We start from the raw sequence: 21,647 nt of genomic DNA, 5'->3' as shown, positions 1-21,647 counted from the left end.
AATATGGAAAATCTTGAACATCTACTGATGCCAATTGTTCCAGTTGTCTCAGAAAGGCAATATCTGACCTTGCGTATTCCATGTGAAACTTGTGAATGCAAAAGGTACTTGTCTGGGGATTTTAGGTAGATGATAGGACCAATACTCCCAGATAATTTTGGTACTGTGAACAGGTTTGAATAGAACCTGTCCACCGGAGGGACCTAAACAACCACCCTTTGAGACAAGAGATGGTTCAGGACAACCCTGCAGACGATTTGTCCAGTGACTCAAGCAAAGCCTAATTGCTCTGAGTCTCCCCCCCCCAGCTGGACAGGCTGTCATTCACGGATATCACAGGCCAATACAATGGAAGGAAGGAAGGAAGGACTTGACGCAACGGAGCCACCACAGTAGAGCACTTCTTGCGTTTTGACTCAACCAAATCAGATTGTCCATAGATTTTGGATCCTTGTTCCACTTGACAAGTATACCCCTTTGCAGAGGTCTTGTGTGGAACTGAGCAAACGGAACCGCCCCGAAGGTAGACACCATCAGGCCTAGAGCTTGCATGCAAGTCCGCAATGAGGACAGAGTGCTGGGTAACAGCAACTGAATCGCCCTCTGCAACTTTTGCAGCTTTTCTGCGGAAAGAATAGAAACCATTTTGGAGGCTGGGACCAGAGCAGATTTTCTGAAATTGATGGTCCAACCAAAAACTTGCAGAGTTCGTACAGTGACTGACAGATTGCCCACCAGAACTGAGTGGGAGTCTGCTCTTAAGAGGAGATCGTCCAGGTACCCTAGTACCGCAATCACCCGCTGTCACAGTAATGCCAATACTGGAGCAGACACTTCGGTGAAGACTGGGGGCGGAGGCGAGACCAAAGGGTAATGCCACAAATTGATAATGTTCTTCTCCTACAGCGAAGCAAAGAAAATGCCGGTGTCCAGTGTAAATAGGGATGTGCAGATATGCGTCCTTAATATCGATAGAGGCCAAAAAGTCCCCTTAAAGTAGGAATGCCACTACCGTGCAAATGGACTCCATTCCAAACTGTACCAGCACGAAGAGATTCAGAGCCTTTTGTCCAGAATTGGACGCACTTTCCCTTCTTTCCTGGGAACAGTAAACAGGTTTGAATAAAACCCTTGAAAGCGTTCCCGAGAGGGAACCGGCACAATCACCCTTTGCGACAGCAGATCTTGTACTGCCTCTCGTAGATCTCTTCCCCGATCTGAAGATAGGCGTAGATTGGACCAGAAGAATCTGTCCGACGTTCGGGACCTGAATTCGATCTTGTAACCCGATCGGAGCAGCTCGTGGGCCCATTTGTCCTGAATCAAGGAGGTTCCTGACAGAAAACAAAGACCTCAATCCCCCCACCCCAGATATGGGGGGAGGGCGTCCATTCATGGAGATAGAGATTTGTCTGCAGATCTGGAGGGGGCCTGTTCTCAGCTTACCCGACCGCATCTTCTTGGAACCCCCAGATGATCTAAATGGCTTAGGTCCTTTCTCCTGCGTGCAGAAGGCACAAAGGGGCCGCCTGTGTGCTGTAAAATAAGGGCCCCATCTATTATGCTGTGACTTGCCCTTAGCGGATAGATGAAGAAGAGTAATCTTCCCACCTGTGAGTCCTTTGATCAGTTCCTCCAACAAAGACCCAAATAGGCAGTCCCCTGTAAAGGGGAGATCTGATAGAGCCTTTTTAGAAGCCTGGTCCGCAGGCCAACATTTTAGCCACACCATGCGTGGTTACCATGATTGCGTTTAGAACTCCACTGATTCGCGACAATTTTGTCACAGTAGGCGGGAAAAGGGAGTACCTTTGCCGCCATTAGGGGAGCTGCGGGCCCCTGAAGACCCTGTGGACGTTCTGCACCGATACAATCAGTGCATCCACCAGCACCCTTGCATGTGCAGTTAAAAAAATAAATCATCACCACAGAGCACCCGAAGTGTGTGGACGCAGACCCAGTAGAGTCGCTATATGCTAAGCCCACCCTGAGAACATAAGCAGGGGAGGTTACCGACCACAGTCCCGCAAGTAGACGCCGGCTAAAGTTCCACAAGACCTTAAGACTTATTAGACCCTAAGGGTCGCCCATCGTAAATGACATAAAAGGACATAGCCCCCTATAAAGGGGAAGAGGGGGCCCGCCGTGATGTAGACGCGCAGGCAGAGTACCCCCACACAACAATGCCCCCCGGTTTAAGGGGGGGCCCCAGACAGTCCATATGTCCACCCCCCTGAGGGGGGATGCCCATCCACTGCTCTATCACCCCGGTCAGCTGCTCAAACAGCCTGGTCAACAGCTCGGACAGCCAGCCTCGGGTAGGTCACAAGGCCGCGGACTAAATTTGGGGCCCAATCCAGTCGGGAGTCTGCCGTCAGCTTGATCAGCAGCTCGGTTAGGAGCTCAGACAGCTTGTTCAGTCAGACAGCCAGCGCCGTCAGCAGGCCGCAAAGCTGCGGCCTCAATTTTTGGCCCGATCTGGCCACGTGAGGTGATCAGTCGGCATCCCCCGATCATGCTTGGTCAGACACTCAGTCAGGTACCCAGACAGCCGCGAGTAGGCCGCAAAGCCATGGACCAAATTTTCGGCCTGACCCAGACACGTGAGGTGCAGACCCGCAGATGAAGAAATATCCGCTCCCCCCAAGTCTATAACCACCGCAGGGAGCCCAAAGGACATCCCTGCCCCAGTCACTAACTCACAGGGGTCGGGAACTTGTTCAAAGACCACTGTGTGCGATCCAGACAGCCCGGTCAGCAACAACCGCATCCACCCCCCCCCCCCCTTACTGGAGCAAGTGCAAAGCCAGCTCCTACCTAACCCCAGGAGGGGGTGGCGTGGGGGTAGGTTGGGGCCAAAAGAACACAGTGACTGTTAGAGGGGCTGGGGAAATGGAAGGGAACCCGGGGTTCCGACTATCCCAAGGAGGTGGCCACGTCCACCCCGAGATACTGTAGCAAGAGCTATGAGGGGACACTACTCACCATACCGACAATAGGGTGGGCGCCACTTCGGACGGACTACCTCTCCACTCGGGGTGGGGGTGCTGACGGCCAAGGGGCACACTGCGACTCAGGCCGAACCAGGTCGTGTGTGTGTCCCGGCGAGGTGTTTCACTCGCGGGCTAGCCCCCGTCCATTGGGGCTCTGTCGTCGTGAGGCCTAGTGCGGGGCTATAACCTGCACACGCTCGCTGGCTGGACTGGGACACCTTAAGGATCTAGGATATCCAGTCTGAAACCCAGTCCGGCTGTTGATTGCAGTTCTCTCAGGAACATAACTAGCTAAAAAATGTAAATTTTAACAAAGGTTCCCCTTAAAATAAAAAAAACAAGCTAAGACCGAAGCCCCAGCCGGGAACTAGGTCCTACTCCTAAACTAGGCAGAAACAAACTGAATCCTATAGCAGAGTGAGTGGGTGTATGCCTTCAGGGACTGCCTATAGGCGTGGTAAAGTTTTTTCCTGCCTAGTGTCCTACTCCTTTAGGGGGCAGCAATGGTTAAAAAGAATATGTTACTGCGTCTGTCAATGAACGATAGAGAAAACTGAATTTTTGTAAAATCTTACCTGTAAAATTCCTTTCTCTGAGTCCTCCGACAGTCGCCGCCACCTCTAATGCCCCACACACACGTGCAGATTATCTGCAGACTTTTGTCTGCAGACTTACCAAAACCATATAATATGAGGTCAAACCTAAACACTTTCAATTTGTATGCAATCCGGCAGGCCCTTGCACTACATAGAAAAGGTAAGTCTGCAGATAATCTGCATGTGTGTACGGGGCATAAGTCATCACTGTTGGGTATTGACTTCCCATCCGCAGGAATAGCTAGGCATATAGACTTAGTCCAAAGACAAAATGCATTAGATATACACACCCATGGGGGCTGTCCCATCTGGTCAATACCCCCCCTGCATCACCACTCCCAACTCAGTTTGGTAGCATAGCAGTAGGTAATAAGAACCCCAAAAGAGGGGCGGCGGGCGACTGTCGGAGGACTCAGAAAAAGGAATTTTACAGGTAAGATTTTACAAAAATTCCATTTTCTCTTACATCCTCCGACAGTCACCGCCACCTCTAAGTCATCACTGTTGGGATGTCCCAAAGCAGTATAGACATGAGGGGTGGGAGACGCAACTGTAAAAAAAAAAAAAGGCAACGCAGTACCCACATCAGAGAAAGGAATCTTACACGCACTGTAAGAGAACCAACTGGGCAACAGAAAAAAAACAATGCTCAACAGGAGCAACAGCCCAGGAAAAACAAATGCCAACAGCCAGGGACCCAGAAAAAAATTCAAGGGTCCATCATGGCACTGCGCGCACTGAGAACTTTGCGGCCAAAAGAAGCATCAGCTGATGCCAGAGCATCTACTTTGTAGAATTTGGAAAAAGTGTGCACCGACGACCAAGTCGCAGCCTTGCACACCAGGGCCACCGAGGCCCGATGCCAATAGGCCCAGGACGCACTCAAAGACCTGGTAGAGTGCGCTTTAACAGGGAAGGGTGGAATCCGTTCCTTCAATGCAGAAGCCTGTTCAATGGTCTGTCTGATCCATTTGGCAATAGTTGCTGCAGACGCAGCCATGCCCTTCCGAGATCCCTCAGGAAGGACAAATAGGGAATCCGTCTTCCGAAAGGATTCCGTAGACGACAGGTAAACCCTGATCGCCCTTACAACATCCAAGGAATGCAAGGCAATCTCCTTAGGATGCTAGGCTTCGTACAAAGCGAAGGCAGGACAACGTCCTCATTAAGGTGGAACTCAGAGATCACCTTGGGAAGGAAGGATGGGGGTGGTCGCAAAACCACCTTATCCTTGTGAATCATCAAGTAAGGGGAGCGGAAAGACAACGCCGCCAGCTCCGACACTCTGCGAGCCGAAGTGATCGCCACTAGAAAAGCAACCTTTTTCGACAGCAGAGGCAACAATATCTCCCTGATGTTTTCAAAGGGAGCACGCTGTAACACGGACAGAACCAAGTTCAAGTCCCATGGAGGTAAAGGCTCCTTTCTGGGAGGAGCCAAATGTCACACACCTTGAATGAAGGTGCGCACCAAGGAATGAGACGCCACAGGGCGTTGGAAAAGGACAGCCAGTGCAGACACCTGGCCCTATATCGTGGCCAGCACCAGGCGCTGATCCACGGTCCGACCACTGGAAGAGACAGAGTGATCGCTCGTAACTCCAGCACATTTATCGGGAGGGAGGACTCCTCCTCCGACCAAGTGCCCTGGGCAGACAGGTTGCCCAGGACTCCACCCCAGCCCGACAGGCTGGCGTCCGTGGTAACCACCGTCCACACCAACGGATGGAAGGACTTGCCTTCCGCCACCGACGGGGACCGGAGCCACCACAGAAGAGCCAATCTGGTCTGATGACTCAAGGAGACATCCAGATCCAAGGACTGAGGCAGTATGTCCCACCTGGCCAGGATCTCCGTCTGGAGAGCCCGCTTGTGGAACTGAGCAAAGGGTATCGCCTTGAAGGCCGAAACCATCAACCCCAGGCCCCGCATACAGGTCCTGAGTGACGAGGACGGGTCGTCCCTGAGGGACCTGTCGTCCCGCAAAGTCTGGAACTTGTCCGCCGGTAAGAACACCTTTTCCTGAGCAGAGTCCAGAACCATTCCCAGGTAGGGAAGGCGAAGCGATGGAGACAACGCCGATTTTTGAACGTCGATGGTCCCTCCGAACTCCTGGAGCGTCTGTACCGTGATGGACAGATCGCGCACAAGGTCCTGACTGGCACGTGATCTCAGAAGCAGATTGTCCAGGTAACCCAGGACCGCAATGCCCTGGGCCCTCAGCAGGCACAGAGCCGGCGCCAACACTTTGGTAAACACCCTTGGTGCCGAAGCGAGACCGAAAGGTAACACCACAAACTGGTAGTGGTCCTCTGCGATAGCAAAACGAAGGTACCGCTGACGACCCCTGAAAATGGGGATGTGCAGGTACGCATCCTTCAAATCTATCGAAGCCAGGAATTCTCCTGGACTCAAGGAAGCCACTACCGAACGGAGAGACTCCATTCGAAACTACCGAACACGCACAAAGCGGTTCATCGCTATCAGGTCCAGAATAGGATGCACTTTGCCCTCCTTCCTGGGAGGTGAACAGATTTGAATAAAACCCCCGAAACCTGTCCCGATGAAGCACCGGGACAACCACTCCCTGAGCAAGCAGGTCCTGCACCACTTGATGCAAGTCCTGCAGACGCCCCGGAAGCAGATGAAGATTGGAGGGAAAGAATCTGTCCGCCGGCCGGGAAAGGAATTCAATATTGTAACCCGATTGAACGATTTCCTGAACCCACCTGTCCGATATCCGGAGCAGCCAAGGTTGGAGGAAACCGCGCAAACGTCCCCCCACCCCTGAAATGGGTGAGGGCGCCCCTTCAGGCAGAGGCGGATTGACCCGCCGAGCCGACATTGCCGGACTTCTGCTTACCCGCCCAGGGCTTCTTCTAGTTGCCCTGGGCCTTAAAGGGCTTGCCCTTGGATTGGTTCCGAAAGGCACGAAAGGACCCCTGATTGGATCTAGGCGCAGAACCCCGCTTGCCTCGAAAAGACTTGTTCTTCGGGTTCTGGGGCAGCAGAGTGCTCTTGCCCCCCGTGACGCCTTTCACCAGGGTGTCCAACGCCTCGCCAAAAAGGCGAGAGCCAGCATAGGGAAAATCAGCAACAGTTTTCCTTGAGGACTGGTCGGCCGACCAGCTCTTCAGCCATATCAGTCGCTGGTTTAAGCACCGCGACACTAGAGAGGCGAGTCACCAAGGGGGCCTCATTCAAGGCTGCATCACACAAGTACATGACTCCTTGGTGGATCTGATCCACCATTTCCAGCCAGGCAGGTGGAACACCATCAGACATGAGATAACTTCTAAGCATCTTAGTCCAATCAGCCACCGCCCGAACCACCAGAACGGACACGAAAACGGGTTTGAGCAACGAACCCGCCACCGTATAGGAATGGCGAGCTAGAGGCTCCAACCGCCGGCCTGTGGGATCCCGGAAAACCGGGGTATCCTCAGTAGGCACCAAGGTAGCCTTGTTCAACACGGCCACAGTGTGATCTACCTGTGGAGGCACACACCATCGCGATTCCGTAGCCGGTGCAAAAGGATAAAGCAATTTGAACCGGCTAGGTACCAGGAATGGACGTTTCAACGTGCGCCACATTTCATTAACAGTGTAATGGAATTCCGCTGGGCAGGGGAAAACCTGCGCAGACTTGCGGGTCCTGTGCGTCCCAAACGAGGACACAACGCCCGGAGGACAGGGCTCATCCTCTAAATGTAAGGTGTCCTTTACAGACACAACCAACTCATCCATGGTCGCCCGTTCTTCAGGCGACCCCGGGGAGGAGGCATCAACCCCCTCCATCACAGCCTCCCCCTCAGACCCCGGGGGGTCCAAGGATGAGCGGGACCCTGAAAAGGGCACGCTCGCAGCAGCAGCCATATCCCCATCTGAATCAGAAGAAAGAGACAACCTGGGCCTCTTTATCGCAGCCCGTTCAGACATCAGCATTTCCATATTTGCCACAGCAGCCAGATCGGGTCGCAGCGGAGCCACAGGAGAACTGGGGGCCCCCAGAAAGCTGGAGGAAACTTGCATTCCTGAGAATCCATTGCTCAAGTTATCAGAACAAACTACAGTGCAATACAATGTACTGTCCCCTTTAAGAACGCTGCGGTGTGCGCAGCCCACCGCTACTGCTACAGTGATAAAAGACCCCCAAAGGAGAAAAGAAACTGAGCTAGAAGCGATAGCACAAAGGGAAATTGAGAGTGATAACCTGCAGAGCTCGCAGAGCGTTGCTACCGATGTCCTGCTGCTGATGGAAAGGAAGCGCTGCTGGAGTAGGCTGGACTATATGCCAGACCCTGGGAAAATGGCTGCCCCATAGGGATGCATTGGAGGCTACGCCAAAATGGCCGCCGACATGCGGCCGGACCGATCGTTCCACCGCCCACAAAATGGCGGCGAATGGTGCCAAAATAACATGCAGGATCGCCCCAGAGGAGCTACACATGTTAGCCCATAGCAAAGATGGCGGACCGCGCGAAAATTCGCCGCTGCGGTCGCCGCACAATCAGAAAACGTCTGCACCCCCAACAATGCACCTAAGTGACACAGGGACCCCCGGGCACACACAGTATCTGCACAAGCGATCCCCACAGGGATCGCAGAGGGAGTCACACAGGCACAGACATGGGGAACACACAGCAACACAGACTGCCACCCCAGACAGAGGCCCCACACAGAAGTACTTACCTGTACCAGATGGCGTGGGGAGCCTCTATGCACGGAAAACCTCTGTCCTCATCTGACGGAGTGCCGTGAGCCAGGGACATGACGCTGCAGCACCGCAGACGAGTCCTGTGAGGTAGCCACCTCACGGCTGCATCCCTGTAGCAAACAGGGATGGGTCGTTGTTCGTAATGCCAGGGCGAACCATAGCTGAACGCTCGATGGCGGACTGGGGGTCCATCTGACCCTTTTGCTCTGGAGAACCAGGGCGGTCAGTCCGAATCCCAGCACCGCATGATCCATCTTCATCCGAAGAGAAGACTAACACTAAAAGCTGACAAAATAAACAGCTAGTAAAATAAGAGAAAAAACTGACATTTTTAAAGAAAATCAAATCAAACATTAGGAAGGCTGAGACTGAAGCCCCAGCACAAGGTAAGCGTGACTATTCCTGACGCTAGGCAGATTAAAACTGAGTTGGGAGTGGTGATGCAGGGGGGATATTGACCAGATGGGACAGCCCCCATGGGTGTATATGCTAATGCCTTTTGTCTTTGGACTAAGTCTATATGCCTAGCTATTCCTGCAGATGGAAAGTCAATACCCAACAGTGATGACTCAGAGGTGGCGGCGACTGTCGGAGGACGTAAGAGAAATAACAATTTTGTTTGGGTACAGTGTTGCATGACTGAGTAATTGCCATTCAAAATGTGAGAGCGCTGAAAGCTGAAAATTGGTCTGGGCAAGAAGGGGGTAAAAGTGCCTTGTGTTGAAGTGGTTAAACCATTTACATTAAGACTACATTCAGGTGGCACGTCCTGCTTTTCCCTTTCTTGCTTAACCACTTGCCGACCGCCGCACGACTATCTACGTCGGCGGTCAGCCCCTCACAGGCAAACTAACGTAGGGCTACGTTGCTTGCTTGTGAGGGTCTAGGGAGCGAGCGCGCGCCCCCGGGGGCGCGCTCCCGCGTGGTCACGGACCCCCCCGCGCGTATGACCAGCGGACCCGATGTCCGCCGGTCACTCGGCGATCGGCGGGGGAGAGGGAGAATGTCAGGCAGCTTGTGTAAACAAACTGCCTGTCATTCTCCTCGCTGCAAAGACACTGATAAAACGGATCTGGTATGTAGATCCGTTGATCAGTGTCCTTACAGCTAGAGCCACAGCCAATCACAGTAGAAACCACGCCCCTAGGGACACACACAGCCCCTCCCTTCCAAATAAAGTTAACCCCTTCACTACCAGTGTATTTTTACAGTAACAGTGCATATGTATAGCACTGATTACTGTAGAAATGTCACTGGTAACCCCAAAAGTGTCAAAAATGTCAGTCAAGGGTCCGATCTGTCCGCCGCAATGTCGCAGTACCGCAAAAAAAATCGCAGATCGCCGCCATTACGCGTTAAAAAAAAAAACAACAAAAATGACAAAAATCTTTCCCTTTGTTAGTAAACGCGATAACTTTTGCGCAAACCAATCAAAATACGCTTTTTGCGATTTTTTTTACCAAACATAGGTAGCATAAAACAAATTGGCCGAAAATTTTTAAAAATTTTGATTTTTACATTTTTTTTTGGGGGAATTTCATATAAAAAAATGTGAAAAATATTGCCATTTTTGCAAAATTGACGCTCTTTTTTTGTTTATAGCGCGTGATCAAAAAATCGCACAGGTGATCAAATACCACCAAAAGAAAGCTCTGTTTGTGGGAAAAAAAGGACGTCAAATTTGTTTAGGTACAGCGTCGCACGACCGCGCAATTGTGCGTTAAATTCACGCAGTGCCGAATCGCAAAATACCCCCTGGTCGGAATGGGGGTAAAATCTTCCGGGGCTTAAGTGGTTAAAATAGGGTCCATCTCCAATTCAAGGGAAGTAATATTACTCTGAGTGGATTGAATGCTTTGCATCAGTAAGGGTATTTCCCTTTGGGGTACTCCCAGAGTAGGGTGTGGAAATGTGGTCAGCCTGTCAATAGAAGGATACATAGCTACCCAGGTATCGATGAAACTGATTAATGAATTCAAAGTAAAAAAAGGTCTAGTTAATGTGAACTAAGTGCTCTTAATAATGACAATGTTTAATCCTTATGCTGCTAGCAATAGTAAATAGATAGGAAACTACATCATATATACTTGTTTTGAATGTTTTTTTCTACATTTCTTTAGTTACTTCTTGGTTTCCAGGTCTAGGCAAAATAAAATACATATTCTGATTCTTTATGGGAGGGGAGATGTTTTCTCAGTTTAGCATACCCTCCTGCATGCAGGCCTGGCCTAGGGGCAGATAGAATTTGTGACAGACCCAACCAGGACAGGGGCTTTTAGAAAGAACTAGGTTAAAGCCTCCTACCCACTGAATTTGGCCCATGGAGAGAGCAGATCATTCTCGAATGATGGACATGATTAACGTTGAGAGCAAGGCTTGGATTCATTCTCTGAATAAGGACAATAAAGCATCCATTCTGGAGAGGATGGAAAGGTGTAATATTAATCCCATACACTTTAATGGTCAGAAGAAATAAGGTGGCCCTCCTGCAGACTGGGTTGACTTGGGACAGAAATATTTATCAATATCCCTCAAGAACTCTATGAAGATACATTAATTCCACCTTTTCAGACTGCTGGAACATAGTATAAGTTTTGTCTCAGACTGTTGCCTGACAGTTTGGGATCCCTGATTAATCAAAGCATTGTTTAGGTTTGAATTCCCATGGTTGAGTCACCTATTGTTTCTGTCTGTTGGCTAAATTGGCTAACTCTTGGGAGGTTCCTACATGCTGTGATAAGCCTTGTGTCAACTCTACCTTGTTATCTAACCATTGTGTAATGTTTTGGGTAATATTTGGTTTGATTGACCTACTTTTGAATGGTATAAAAACCTGTATGTCTATATAATAAAGAGTTCCAGTTTGCATTTAAGCTAGTGTTGTCTAGTCTTGGGTGGTCAGCTAGAATACCCGGTTCCTGGTTCCAGACTATAGGAAACTATATCTTGACAGAGGCACCCAAGCTGGGTGCTAGACTGTTCCGTCACACTTTCTATCAAGTAAATGCTATATGAATCATTGGATTCTAATAAACCGGAGCACCTATATCCGATCACCAATACTTCACTGCCATCTCTTACACATCAATAAACACACAAATAAGGGATCCAACACCCCATATTGAATACTGTAAAAAAGTAGAGTTTCTTACTAATGCCTCCCTTCTCTCAAATGTACACATATACATCACTGATTTACAAGGCTGAGAAATATAGTGAAGACCAAAAATTGGGCCTGCAGATTGGCACAGAGATTGGAGCTCAGTCAGACAGGATAGTAGTGATTTTGAGCAGGGAAGGCTTAAGGGCATAGTGACAGACTGCATTATATATGTCATTTTTATTTTGCTCAGTTTCAAAATAAATTTTAAAGTAGAACTGAAGGCAAAACTTTGAAATTGCATTATCTATGTGCTGCACATAGCCTGTTCAGAGAACAGAGCTGTGGGAGAGACCCAGCACCCACCCAATACAAACTACATGCAGAATAAAATCAGACGGGGCAGATACAAGACACCTTACCCTGCACAAGAACAGAGGGCAGCAGTGCCAGGTTTTCATGACAGGAACCAATGGGGGACATTTATCATAACTGCGAATGGAAACCATTCAGCTTCCATCTTCAGCTTGTTCAGTTAAGCTTTGAAAATTAAAGGGAACCTGATTGGTTGCTGATTCTTTCTGCTACAGTTTTAATAAATTCCACCCAATGTTTCACACATTACTTCAAAGATATGCAAGACAAAAAAAGCCCGTGAAGATTCAAATAGGAATACTCATATTTAAACAATATTTGCTTCTCCTGGAGTTCAGCTTCAACAGTGGAAATTAAAGTGATTGGAAAAGCTAAGGTTTAACTTAAAGCGGAGTTCCACCCAAAAGTGGAACTTCCGCTTTAGGGAGTCCTGACCCCCCCCGACATGCTACATTTGGCATGTCATTTTTTGGGGGGGGGGAGCGGGTACCTAGTTTTGACAGGTACCCACTTCCGCTCGGAGCGCCGCGGCGCCCTGAGCGGAAGTTCTCCTCTCCCCCTCCCTCCCTGCAATCTTCTGGGACACGTCAGAGGTCCCAGAAGATTGCCGGCCAATCACGGCGCGCAGCGCGACTCGCGCATGCGCAGTGGGTACCCGGCTGTGAAGCCGCAAACTGTAACAGCCGGGTGCCCACAGCAGTGATGCCGGCGCCGAGGGAGAGGATCGAGGCTTCCGGCGGCCGCATCGCTGGACCGTTGGACAGGTGAGTAAATGGCTGGAACTCCGCTTTAATGCAGTCTTTGCAATAAAGTAAAAAAAAAAAAAAGACAACTTTGTGCAGCTTCCCTCCCCACTTATACTTTCCTGAGTCCGATTTTGATCCAGTGCTATGCCCGAGAACAGTGGCGTTGCTCTTTCGCTCTCCTCACTGGTCTCAGTGAGCGCAACAAAAGCCATTGGCTCATGCTGTCAATCAAAATCCAGTGGCAGAGCCGAACCGAACTGTATGCCAGTTGATGCACACAGTGCGGCTCAGGATTGAGCCCACAAGACTGCCCCCATAGCAAGCGGCTTGCTATGAGGGCATTTAGCAGGGGGGAGGAGCCAGGATCCTCGGCAGGGTGGAGGGGCCGGGAGCCCCGGCAGGGGGATCCCAAGAGAGAAGAATTGGGGCTACTCTATGTAAAACCACTGCACAGAGCAGGAAAGAATAACATTTTGCTTAAAAAAAAAAATACTTAAACTTTAAAATTTTTTAAAAATGACTGCATCAGCCCAATTTAGATCTGTTCTGTACAAAATGGACCTTACATTAAAATGAATTTTTGTAAGAACTTACCGTAAAATTCTTTTCTCTGAGTCCTCTGACAGTCGCTGCCCACTCATACAGTCTGTACTTCTGGGTATTGGTCTTATCCACAGGAGTAAGCTAGGCATAAGATTTTGTTAGAAAACATTTACAAAACCTTTGTATAGACACACCTACAGGGGGCTGTCCCTCTGGTACAATACCCCCAGCTAGCAGCATTCCCAAATCAGTTTGGTAGCAAGCAGTATAGAAATCCATGAACCCCAAAAGAGGGGTGGGCGGCGGCGACTGTCCGAGGACTTAGAGAAAATAATTTTACGGTAAGTTCTTACAAAAGTTCTATTTTCTCTTACGTCCTCTGATAGTCGCCGCCCATTCATACAGTCTGCACTTCTGGGACGTCCCAAAGCAGTGTAGATGTGAGGGGTGGGAAACGTAACCGTCAAAAAAGGCAACGCAGCACCCAGGTCAGAGAAAAGAACCTTATCTGAACCAGAAAAATAACCACTGGGTAATAGGAAAGCTCAACAGGAGCGAAAAAACCCAGGAAAGCAAAATAACCAAGGGGGGAAAAAACACCAACAGGAGGAGACAGGCTAAAAATCGCCATGTCTCCCCTAAGGCACTGCCGCATTCAGAACTTTGCGGCCAAAAGAGGCATCTGCCGATGCCAGAACATCAAGTTTGTAAAATTTAGTAAAGGAATGCACGGACGACCAGGTTGCCGCCTTGCACACCTGGGACACCGACGCCTGATGGCGGAAGGCCCAAGACGCACTAACCGCTCTGGTAGAGTGCGCCGTGACAGGGAAAGGTGGAACCCGAGCCCTAATTGAATAGGCCTGCACAATCGTCTGTCTGATCCATTTGGAAATGGTTGCCGCAGACGCAGCCGTACCCTTCCGAGGTCAGGAAGGACAAAAAGAGAATCCGACTTTCTAAAGGATTCAGTAGACGACAGGTAAACCCTGATCGCCCTTACCACATCCAAGGAATGCAAGGCAAACTCCTTAGGATGCTTAGGCTTCGCACACAGCGAAGGTAAGACAATGTCCTCGTTGAGATGGAAAACCGAAACCACTGTCGGAAGAAAGGACTGATGAGGTGGCAAGACCACTTTGTCCCTATGAACAACCAGATAGGGGGAGCGGCACGACAGGGCCACCAATATCGATACTCTGCGAGCAGATGTGACCGCCACCAGAAAAGCAACTTTCCGTGACAGCACCAGCAGAGGAATCTCCCAGATGTTCTCAAATGGAGGACGTTGCAAAACGGACAAAACCAAATTTAGGTCCCAAGGAGGCAAGCGTGCCCTCCTAGGGGGAGCCAGATGAAGCACCCCTTGAATGAAAGTGCAGATCAAGGAATTCGATGCCAGAGGGCGTTGAAAAAGAATGGCCAGCGCAGATAACTGGCCCTTAATAGTGGTCAGCGCCAATCTCTGCTCCACACCAGTTTGCAGGAACGCCAACAACCTCGCCACCGAAAAGGAGCGGAGATGGAACCCCTGCGATTCACACCAGGCGAAATAAGCCTTCCAGGTACGATAATAAATCTTACCAGACGAGGCTTTTCTAGTGATGCAAATGTGGGTGCGCTGATAGGAGTGAAGCTGCTACCTGAACTATACCTAGTGAAAATAATTGTTGAAAAAATAGGTGCGCTAAACAAAAGTGCTGAATAAATTGCCGTATAGGCACATATGAACACAATGAAAACAATCAAGTCTCATGAATGGTTGTGAAAAATAAACCATGGTGAACGTGATCCAATTGAAAATGGGAAACCCAAAATAGGTGCAAAAACTAATATGAGTTCACAAAGTCCAATTGATGTAGTCTTCACCAAAATGTGTGTTGTGAAGAAATGTGAGAAATCGACTTCAAGTGATATTTCCAGTGTTGTAAAACAGTGATTCCCACCACCGACAGGCTTTCCTCCTTATGAGATTAAACAAGGTAAGGCGCAGAGTGAAAACTCAAATAAGCCGGTTGGAAAGGAGGAAAACTTCCACTGCAATTCCACCCTGTGAGATGACACAAATTGGCCTCTTACCAGATGGTGTGTGTCAAAGGCACAGGAAAAATCTCCCAAGTGGATGTCCCTTCTGCTGATCGGATACTGGTAGTCTCCTCCGCTAACCACATACGTCCATTTTCTTATTTAAACTCCCCAGGATGTCATATGAGGAACAAGGAATAAGCAGACGATCGTGTAATACCCCCGAGATGTTTATTTAAAAGATGGTCATGCACTTACATGGGTATGCGGGGAAACGAACAAGAGTATCCAGTGGTACGCCTATGCCCGGCTGCAGATCGGGCAATGCGTGACGTCTGTGGCGGCGCGACACACCTCCTCACTGACGCGTTTCCTCTGACAAGGCTTCTGCTGAGATAGGAGCCACGCCGTCAAAGCCAGCGACTGTAAAGCAGGATGGAAGATTGGCCCCTGAGACAGAAGATTGTCTCGTAGTGGGAGCCGCCAGGGAGGCTCGACGACCAGTTGCATGATGTCTGTGTACCAAGACCGGCGCGGCCAGTCTGGGGCCACTAGAATCACCAACCTCGGTTCCGAGACCAACCTGCGAAGGAACCTGGACAACTGAATCGGGGGAAAGGCATAAATCAGGCGATACCGATTCCAAGCCACTACCAACGCGTCCGAGGCGTCCGCCAGAGGGTCGCGTGTTCTTGCCACGAACCTTCCCACCTTGTTGTTTAGCCGAGATGTGAATAGATCCACATCCGGGGATCCCCACCACGCACACAGCATCTGAAACACCTCCGGGTGTAGGGACCATTCCCCCTGGTCCAGGGTCTGGCGACTCAGATAGTCCGCCTGCCAGTTCTCCACACCTGGAATGTGAACTGCTGAAATCGCCGGGACCTGCGTCTCGGCCCAAGATAGAATCTCGGCCACTTCCTTGGCCGCCCGGGCACTCCTGGTGCCCCCCTGGTGATTGATGTAAGCCACCACAGTGGCGTTGTCCGTCTGCACCCGCACCGGACAGCCCCGCAGACGATCCAACCAACGGAGCAAACAGAGCCTGATCGCTCGCAGTTCCAAGACATTTATCGGAAGGGAGGACTCTCCCTCCAACCAAGTGCCCTGGGCAGACAGATTACCCAGAACACCACCCCAGCCCGACATGCTGGCGTCCATGGTTACAACAGTCCATAGCAACGGCCGAAAGGACTTTCCTTCCCGCAGAGCCGGAGACTGAAGCCACCACAGAAGATCCGATCTGACTTGAGGGCTCAAAGAGATCCTCCTTCCCAAGGAGTGAGGATGCCTGTCCCGCCTCGAAAGCCGACACCATCAAGCCCAGGGACCGCATGCAGGTCTGGAGCGAGGAGAACTCGTCCCTGAGGGACGTGACCTCGCCCTGCAGAGTCCGGAGTTTGTCCTCCGGAAGAAAGACCTTCGCCTGGGCGGAGTCCAAAATCATCCCCAGGTAAGGGAGACGAACAGAAGGGGACAATGTCGACTTCTGAAAATTGATGGTCCACCCGAACTCCTCGAGCATCTGAACCGTTGGACAGATCGCACAACAGAGTGGCACTGGAACTCGACCTTAAACGGAGATCGTCCAGGTACCCCAGGATGGCAATCCCCTGAACCCGCAACAAGGCAAGAACAGGAGCCAACACTTTGTAAAAACCCTTGGAGCCAAAGCGAGGCCGAAAGGCAACGCCACGAACTGATAATGCTCCTCCGCAATTGCGAATCGGAGGTTCCTCTGATGACCCTCGTATATAGGGATGTGTAGATACGCATCCTTGAGGTCGATGGAAGCCAGCCTTTAAGTCAGAAACTTTAAGTCCAGAATCGGACGCATCTTGCCCTCTTTTCTGGGCACTGTGAACAGATTTGAGTAAAAACCCCGAAACCTGTCCCGATGTGGCACCAGGACAACCACTCCCTGGGCGAAGAGATCCTGAACCGATGGAGATATCGGCAACGATCTGGGGTCAAATGAAGATTTGAGGGAAAGAATCTGTCAGCTGGGGGTGATCGAAACTCGATCTTGTACCCTGACCTAATGAGTTCTTGAACCCACCTGTCCTGAATCTTGGCCAGCCAAGGTTCGGGAAAACAGCGCAGACGTCCCCCCACCCCTGAGAAGGGTGAGGGTGCCCCTTCAGGTCGAGGCGGACTGGGCCGCCGTGCCCGTGTGTGCGGCTTTAGGCTTGCCCGCTCAAGGCTTCTTCTGGCCACCAGAGGCCTTGAAGGACTTACCCTTGTCTTGTGCCTTGAAGGCACGAAAGGACCCCTGGTTAGGTTTAAATGAAGGGCCCCGCTTACCACGGAAAGATCTTCCCCTGGACACCTGGGGCAGCAGCGTGCTCCCTTCACCAGTTCATCCAGAGAGTCCCCAAAAAGACGACTCCCAGCATAAGGGATGTCAGACACCGTCTTCTTGGAAGACTGGTCGGCCAACCAGCTTTTCAACCAAACGATGCGACGAATCGTCACAGCAACTGCAGACAGGCGTGAGACTAAAGGGGCCTCATCCAGGGCCGCGTCACATACGTATAAAACAGCATGAATATTTTGATCCACCATCTCCAGAGTAGCAGGAGGGGTGGAGTCTGCAATAAGTGTGCGTTGAAGCACCTTGGCCCACTCCACAACAGCCACAGAGACCATTAAGGAACCCGCAACCATGTAGATGTGTCGGGTAAGATTTTCCACCCGCCTATCCGCTGGGTCTTTAAACACCAGAGAATCCTCCGTGGGCATTAAAGTGGCTTTATTCAACCTGGACACAGTGTGGTCCACCTTAGGAGCCACAGTCCAGCGTGTATGCACCGGAACCGCAAAGGGATAACGGTACTAAAAACACTTGGGCACCACAAAATTGCGCTTTTAATTGCGCCATTGTTCATTCACGGTCTCGTGAAACTCAGCGGGCAGGGAAAAACCGGACCTGACTTCTGAGCTTTGCGGGTCCCAAAGGAAGACCGCTTATCCGACAGGTGGGGCTCATCATCTAAATTTAGCGTGTCTTTCATAGCGCTAATAAGAGCAGACATTGCAGCGCGTTCTCTTGCTATACCGGAGGTGGAATTCTCATCCTCCTCCTCCACATCCGACCTCAGGGGGTACACTGTCCGTGGCAACCATATCTGGCTCTGAATCAGAAGACTGAGAAAACCTGGGCCTTTTCCTAGAAGCCCGGTCAGACATTAAGAAATCCACTTTTGACGCTAAAGTCGCAAGCGCAGCAGTAAGTGAGACTATAGCCGAGGATTCAGGAGTACCTGAACCCTCCACCAGAGCAGGGGGGAATTTGCTATCCTGGGACTCCATCACAGCACTTCAGAATTTAAAAGGCGCTGGCCCTTTAAATCGGCGATTACCGCGGTTCCCACCGCAAATGCACCGCAATGAGGAACTAAGCCTGTGCTACTAAAAACTGCAAAGGAATGAAAGCCAGCAGGAATGCAGCCCAGGAAACACCATAAAATCCCCCAAAGTGTGCATATACCTTGTCACACGCTGCCAGCTCGATCTGCCTGTGAGAAGAAAGGAAGTGACCTCACGCCACTAGAGGCAGAACACAGCTCTGAGCCACAAGAAAATGGTTGCCATACAAGTCTATGGAGAAGGCTCCAGCAAAATAGCCGCTGTTCACCTAAAGAAACATAGCGCCCACACTAAAGATGGCACCCCGAAGGGCGCCAAAAGAATAGCAGAGAATGGCTGCTGCCCTCACGATGAGGCCAAACAGCCTGCCCACACCTAAAATGGCGGCCCTGCGGTTTTACACCGATCGCGGCCCCCACACACCATGTCTGTACCCCCAAAACATTGCAGAAGCACCTCAGGGACCCCCGCAACCCCCCACACAGCGGTAGAACCGCCATTGCACCCCAGCAGGGACCAAGAAGGGACACGCAGGGACCGCACTGACAGACATGAGGGGGATATCACAGATCCATGTGCACTGCCATCCCCATACACAGAGGACCCACATACACACCCTGACAGACAATAGACAGAAGGGTAGCATGGTACTCACCGGTCCAGCGAAACGTGGGTACCACTCTGTAACAGGAAGCCTCCCACTCTGGGTGGTGGTGCGGTCAGCCGAAAAGGACGCTAGCAACATGCGGCGTACCGCAGTTGAGACATCCCAGGCGAAGAAGCCACTTCACAGGCTCTGCCCTGAGGACAGGGACATGGTCGTTTGCGAGGCCTGGGCGTACGCATAGCCTGCTAACGCTCGACACTCGGCAGGCTGGGATTCCATAAGGCCCTAGGATAGCCAGTGCGATTCCCAACCCGCAAACACTGTAGTCTTCCGAAGTCTGACTAACTATGCGCAGGAACAAATAAAAGGCTATTATTATAAAAGAAAAAAACACTTTCTCAGAGAGAAAAAATAATAAGAAAAAAGGCTGAGACTGCAGCCCCAGCCAGGGAAAAGCCAGCCTGCTCCTATGCTAGGCAAAGACAAATGGATTTGGGAATGCTGCTAGCTGGGGGTATTGGACCAGAGGGACAGCCCCCTGTAGGTGTGTCTATACAAAGGTTTTGTGAATGTTTTCTAACAAAATCTTTTGGCTAGCTTACTCCTGTGGATAAGACCAATACCCAGAAGTGCAGACTGTATGAGTGGGCGGCGACTGTCAGAGGATGTAAGAGAGATAGCATTTTTAACAGTATATTTGGCATTGTCACGTGCCTTTTTACCATAGTCATGCTATGTTTAAATGCTGAGAGCATGGCCCACCTACTCTGCAACTTCTTTCCAGTGATCTGCTTGTTATTAAGAGTCAATGAGTATCTTTGCAGAAAACTTGCCATCAGACTAAACCTTTCTGATGTAAACTGTGACATCTAAAATGCCAGATGCCTGACTGACTCTGATCTCAATACTTCGAATCACTAAAATGAAACATGCTTGCAGCAAGTTAGAACCCCTAATCTGCATTCCTATTCCAAGACAGTGACTCAAAATATTGAAGCATTTGGATCAAATTAACAGGCAAGTACTTCCAAAAGGAGAGTTCTGTAATGACATAACAGCTGCTGCTTTAGGCTTATAACCGGTTCACCAAACTTTGGAACAAGCGGTCTTTATGCATTCTGGAGATATGCAATTATAGAAGTTCAAGAACACAACCTACACAGGGAGTATATGGATTTATTTGATCATGTTAGATCCCCTGGGATTATTTTGTTTCAGAAAAAAATTGAGGTCTCGCATCTGGTCTGGAGCCCACAATAGAACACAGTAGTACCACTTTTCTTGCAGGTCCTATGTCTCCTTTGTACACATACAGTGGGTACGGAAAGTATTCAGACCCCCTTAAATTTTTCACTCTTTGTTATATTGCAGCCGTTTGCTAAAATCATTTAAGTTCATTCTTCTTCCTCATGAATGTACACATAGCACCCCATACTGACAGAAAAACACAGAATTGTTGACATTGTTGCAGATTTATTAAAAAAGAAAAACTGAAATATCACATGGTCCTAAGTATTCAGACCCTTTGCTCAGTATTTAGTAGAAGCCCCCTTTTGATCTAATACAGCCAGGAGTCTTTTTGGGAAAGATGCAACAAGTCTTTCACACCTGGATTTGGGGATCCTCTGCCATTCCTCCTTGCAGATCCTCTCCAGTTCTGTCAGGTTGGATGGTAAACGTTGGTGGACAGCCATTTTTAGGTCTCTCCAGAGATGCTCAATTGGGTTTAAGTCAGGGCTCTGGCTGGGCCATTCAAGAACAGTCACGGAGTTGTTGTGAAGCCACTCCTTTGTTATTTTAGCTGTGTGCTTAGGGTCATTGTCTTGTTGGAAGGTAAACCTTCGGCCCAGTCTGAGGTCCAGAGCACTCTGGAGAAGGTTTTTGTCCAGGATATCCCTGTACTTGGCCGCATTCATCTTTCCCTCGATTGCAACCAGTCGTCCTGTCCCTGCAGCTGAAAAACACCCCCACAGCATGATGCTGCCACCACCATGCTTCACTGTTGGGACTGTATTGGACAGGTGATGAGCAGTGCCTGGTTTTCTCCACACATACCGCTTAGAATTAAGGCCAAAAAGTTCTATTTTGGTCTCATCAGACCAGAGAATATTATTTCTCACCATCTTGGAGTCCTTCAGGTGTTTTTTTTAGCAAACTCCATGTGGGCTTTCATGTGTCTTACACTGAGGAGAGGCTTCCGTCGGGCCACTCTGCCATAAAGCCCCGACTGGTGGAGGGCTGCAGTGATGGTTGACTTTCTACAACTTTTTCCCATCTCCTGACTGCATCTCTGGAGCTCAGCCACAGTGATCTTTGGGTTCTTCTTTACCTCTCTCACCAAGGCTCTTCTCCCCCGATAGCTCAGTTTGGCCGGACGGCCAGCTCTAGGAAGGGTTCTGGTCGTCCCAAACGTCTTCCATTTGAGGATTATGGAGGCCACTGTGCTCTTAGGAACCTTAAGTGCAGCAGAAATCTTTTTGTAACCTTGGCCAGATCTGTGCCTTGCCACAATTCTGTCTCTGAGCTCTTCAGGCAGTTCCTTTGACCTCATGATTCTCATTTGCTCTGACATGC

The sequence above is a fragment of the Pelophylax lessonae genome, assembly GCF_965119305.1.
Source record: "Pelophylax lessonae genome assembly, chromosome: 3".
Lineage (NCBI taxonomy): Eukaryota > Metazoa > Chordata > Amphibia > Anura > Ranidae > Pelophylax > Pelophylax lessonae.
Note: the sequence above shows the minus strand (reverse complement) of the source record.